Source organism: Pollachius pollachius (assembly GCF_949987615.1).
Source record: "Pollachius pollachius genome assembly, chromosome: 1".
Classification (NCBI taxonomy): domain Eukaryota; kingdom Metazoa; phylum Chordata; class Actinopteri; order Gadiformes; family Gadidae; genus Pollachius; species Pollachius pollachius.
In genome coordinates, this window is record NC_136934.1 from 48,146,104 (window position 1) to 48,151,868 (window position 5,765).

Here is a 5,765-nt window from a genome sequence, read left to right on the forward strand (position 1 = left end):
CACACACACACACACACACACACACACACACATACACATACACACACACACACACACACACACACACACACACACACACACACACACACACACACACACACACACACACATAAGCACCGTATGGCAACGCTAATGTTTCGGGCAAAGGATCGCAGCTGCAGCCTAACTCACATGTAAAACACAATGGGCAGCTTGTTCCGCCCCAGAAAGAGGCACCCGGCGAAAATCTATAAAATAAAATATGTATCATATTCTAATACTTTAATGTGCTAGGGATCATATTCATTTGCACGTTTTGGTTTTTTATTGCAGCCACACAAGAGATGCAGTAACACACGAGCTATGTCAAAAATGTTGCAAAGTTCATAGCTCGTAAAACGTGGGCAGCGGCGGAAAGCTGTGGAAAATCGCTCCCATGCAACATCATTGTTGTCTAAACGGTTTAAACAGGTGATAACAACACAATCTCCCATACTCAGAGATCACTCTCCAAAAGGTTATTTCCTCCATGTTCGGTGATCCACCAACCAATGAAAAATAACACCGCTGTGAATAATACGCCACGGTTTTGCGATCGAGAGGGACGAGTGAGCATGGCGAACAAAAAAAAAATCTCACGGTTTCATATTTGCATTTGTCCATTTATTTTCCCCCTCTCTTTATTTTAATGAGATGAAAATGAAGGATTCCACTTTTAATGCCACATTTTCATGCCTGCCACGCTTCACGCAGCCCGGCAAATAAACAGCGGTATCAATGGTTGGCCAGAAAGTAGTGCCATAAAAGGCTGCCATGAAATGTGTTTATCTAGCTGCAGAATTGTATTCAGTTGGGGATATGTGGCATAATCATGCGAGAACTGTCGGCTCTTGTAATTAAGTCTGTCTTCAGATGCTTTTTTTTCCGAAAGCAATTCATTAACGTGCGTGCGCGCTCTCAAACTGATGCGCACACACACTACTACTGCTATTTTGTGTCTACAATAAAAGTTCATTTGTTTACCAGGTGATATTAAATGGTTTATTTTAAGGGGGAGTGTTGCATGGGTACGTCGTTTTTAATGATCTTGTTTGCTTTGATTTATCTTAATTATAAAGAGTTTCTGGACTACCTTAATTGGTCTATTCAGAGCCTTTGTAATATAGCCTTCAGATCCCAAGAGTCTAAATTATTTTAATAAACTTTAAAATGGTCCACTTTAGCTTTAACGAAGCAAAATAAGCTGTGTGATGATAGCCCTGTCAAACCGTATGCTGGAGTGTTTGTTTGCTTGCTTGGTTTTTCTTTGTTATTAACATATTGATGTTTGGGCCAGGGAGTATGGGATGTAACAAATATAGTAATTGCTGTAAATGTAGATGCAACTCTGTGACCCTGTTTGTCATAAGGCAAAAAACGAAATGATACAAATACATTCATTTGTTTTAATAACGTCACTACAATAGAGTACTGGAGGTACTTTAACAAAGTACTAAAAATAAGCACACAAGGGTTTAAAGTACGTCATTCTTGCGGCACTTAGTGAAAAAAGACTGATATTTGTGCCATGTCATCAAGTATTCTCACGGTGAGACACACTCAAAAGCGTTTTATATTTTGTCCGACATTTTGGCCAGCGTTCAATTCGCTGTCAAAGCTAAGCCAACTTAAAAGTGCCTACAAATTATAATAAAAGAGAAAATTAGGCTTTTGCCCCCCTTGCACTGTTGCCAATTGGCTGTGGATGTAAACTCCTTCAAAGCTAGAAAAGTTGTTTGTTCAAAGCCTGGACCAATTAAAGGATATTAAAAAGGAACATCTTTTAGACTATGATCATTTGGCAGCAGGTTGGAACACAACAGCCCTTGTTATGGTCCATCTCAGGCTACTTCAGACCGCTTTGGATGGATACTCGAGGAATCCCCCTGAGACAGAGCGAGCGAGAGTGAGCGGAAGAGAGAGAGAGAGAGAGAGAGAGAGAGAGAGAGAGAGAGAGAGAGGGAGATAGAGAGAGATAGAGAGAGAAAAGGAGGTAGTCAGAGAAGGAAAGAGAGAGAGAGAGAGAGAGAGAGGTAGTCGAAGAAGGATAGAGAGAGAAGGGGACAGAGAGACGGATAAGGGGAGAGACGGATAGTGATACACCTGCAAAGTTTCCCTGACACCATGCCCTTGTGTAGTTGCGTCCTGCACACTGTTCTCCTAATTTGACCGTCCTTTCCCCTCCGAGTGCTCAGAGCAAATTTAAATATATATATATTTTCATAATAATAAGCACGCAGCAACCCAAACGAACACAGCTCACGCCACGGGAAGATGTATGATGTCACTGATGTAGTGCGGACGACAGGGGCAACAACCTCGCGCTGGTTACACGACAAAACAGCTCCCTTATTTACACGGCTCACAATAACGACGTCGCCGACGTTCAAATGAGGAATAAAGAGAGAGAGAGAGAGAGACAGAGAGGGAGCGAGCGAGAGAGAGAGAAGGAGGGGGGGGAGGAAAATAATTAGCATATTAATCTTTTTTATGCCACCATCTCTCAGGTCCAGAGGGCCTGCGGTGTAATTTAAATCTAAATGCTGTCCCCGGCATTAGAATTCATTTTAGACGGGTCAATTGTTCCACAATAAAGGGATAGAAGGTGTACTTCATGCAAGAGATTTATGTTTGCCATTTGTTCATATTCATGTGCTACTGAATACCCCTCAATTCAAATGGTGATGGCGGCCCATATCAGCCCGGCTCCAGACCTACAGATCACTAACCGCCAGCTATGAATTTCATTTGTGTATAGACAAATACACACACACACACACACACACACACACACACACACACACACACACACACACACACCACACACAGCGTGAGGGAGAGGGGAGGGGAGGAAGGGAGGAAGAGCAAGAGGGAGGGAGGGGGGAGAGACAGAGACATAGTTAAGGGAGGATGGGGAGGGAGGGAGGAGGAGGAGGAGGAGGAGGAGGAGGGGGGGGTCAGCTTCCCAACACCGTTTATTGATTCTCCTCCCCCCACCACCCCCCTCCTTTCACTCAACAAAAAGCCTGTATAACAGCTCTATTGCCCTCACAATGATTAGTGACAAAAGTTTAATTAAGCAATTATGAAGCCAATAATAGAGTTGTCTGCTTTGCTTATAGCTTTAGACTGTTTAAGACTTATCTCCACCCCGCACATCATAGCAGCTGGAATGTGCTTGAGGAGATTAATGTGGTGAGAACACAGATGCCCACTTTAATACGCCGCCATGATGCCGTTTGAATGAAGTTGAGAACACAAGCTTTCCCCCTCCTTCATCAAATTACAAGTCCGCTTTTTTCATGAATATGGAGGGAGGGAAAAAAATTAAAAAGAGAGAGAAAGAGAGAGAGAGAGAGAGAGAGAGAGAGAGAGAGAGAGAGAGATACTGCCATAGCTTCAAGGTGTAATTATAAAGACATCCAACGGAAAGACACAGACACACACACAAACACACTCACACACACACACACACACACACACAATTCCGTTTTAGTAATCTTCCTGTATGAAATATGCATGATAATGTATTACCGAATAACGATTTAACAATGTATTCTAAAGAGGCTTTAGCGTTTTACAGCTCTTCAGAACAATCGGGGTGTTTCCCTCAATGTTCCTTCCTTAATGTTTAATCCCCTGCATCCTTTTTTTGTTCCTGTGTCTTCCTTGTTGTGTTTTCTATTTGCTTTCTCCTTTTTAGGGGGTCGAAAATTGATTAGATTATCTCCTGTTTCCACATGCTGTAGCAATTAATGACTGAGGGCTGGAATAAATAATTTAAATATATAAAGGCCTGTTCCTGTTTCTGGGATCATTTGTCCCCATTGATCTATCTGGGTGATATATGGGGACTCAAATGACATAATCGCTCTGAATGAAGCCATCACATCAACGCTACAAAAGGAAACGGGAGAAGAAGGAGGGGAAAAAAGCTAAGGAAAGCCTTTGCATAAAATGCATTTTAAAGTGAGACATGCAGTTGAGTACAGAAACAAATAATCAAACTAACAATTGTCATGTCGCCCATTTCAGCATTATGCCAAATATAAATACATACATGAATGTAGAATTTTGAACAAAACCACATGAAAAAATGAAATCTCTGTCATGACTTGTAACACATATCAACACCAATTCCATGTTACCGTTAGTTCTTTATTCCAAAATATTATCCTCAAAGAGAATAGCTTTGACGGACACATAAAATACAACCATATTGCTTTAGCTAAAGCATAACCGAAAATATCCTTTAAGAAGTGAAAGGTTCCTCCCAGCTTAGTCCTCTATTGTTTTTTCATTTTCATATTGTTGTGAATGTCCCGATGACATACAAAGCTGTGAGTAGGGTTCTGACCCACAAGCAGATGAGCAGTTCTGGGTGGAGAGGGATTTATTGGGATTTTGTGGGCAGGCCAAGGGCAGTTGTGTAAACATGGGATCGCTTATTCGAGTCTTCATCGTTGTCCTCGCGTGATAACATATCATCACCACGGCACATATCTTGTCATCCCATGTATGTGATGTTTACTGTATCAAATGGTATCATATCATAACGTCATTGAGTCATATCATATAGTTTATCATATTTACTATATCATATTGTATGATATCATAACAAATAACATCATGAGGTAAATCATGAGGTATATCATATTAACTGTATCATATGGTAATGTTATTGTGTGATAACATAAAGGATATCATATTAACTGTTTCATATGGCATCATAGCTTTAGACTTTATAATATGATTGTATCATATTATAAAGTCTATCATATTTTCTGTATCATATGATATTATAACTTTATTGTTTCATCCCAATATTTATATCATATTTTCTGTATCATATGATTTCATATCACAACATTATTGTGTCATATCATAAAGTATATCATATTAACTGTATCATATGATATCACATCTTGGGTCTATTATTGGGTCACATAATGTATTATATATTATTTCTCTGTGATACTGTCATCATCATTAAAACATATATTGCATCAGATAATATATAATATACTATATATGTAGTATATTGTATCATATCACAACATTTATATCAAATCATATATTATATCAAATGATATGTATCTAATGCTATCATATCACAACATGTATTGCACATCATGTAGCACAACATGATGGAAATATACATTAACACTATCCTTAACCATGTATTACTGAGAGGCCACATTGAGGAGAATAATACAGTGGCCGTCCACTAATTGTACATCTTTCTTTGTGGCGCAGTGACAAAGAAATGCCTCCGACAAAGATGCATATTTAAAAAAGGGGCTCATAATCTCATACTAAACGAATGGATGATTGAATGTTGACAGTTTCATTATTTACTCTTTTTGAAATCATTAGAAACTTTTTAATTTATCAGTGGCCAATTAGTAAAAACACAATTAAAATCTCCCGACCATCCAGGCAGCTCTGGTATTTAATTGTCTGCACCCTGCAGAGGAATTCTGTTCAGTGCATATGTGTATGTTTATGCATTAGTTTGTGGGTGTGTGTGAGTGTGTATGTGTGTGTGTGTGCATTTGTGGTTGTGTACGTGTGTGTGTGTGCATGTGTGGTTGTGTCTGTGTGTGTGTGTGTGTGTGTGTGTGAGTGTGTGTGTGTGTGTGTGCATGTATGTATGTGTTTCTTGCGTGTGTGAGTGTGAGTGTGATTGTGCATGTTTGTGTGTGGGTGGGTGTGTGTGTGTTAATTTGTCATTCCCCAGTACAACC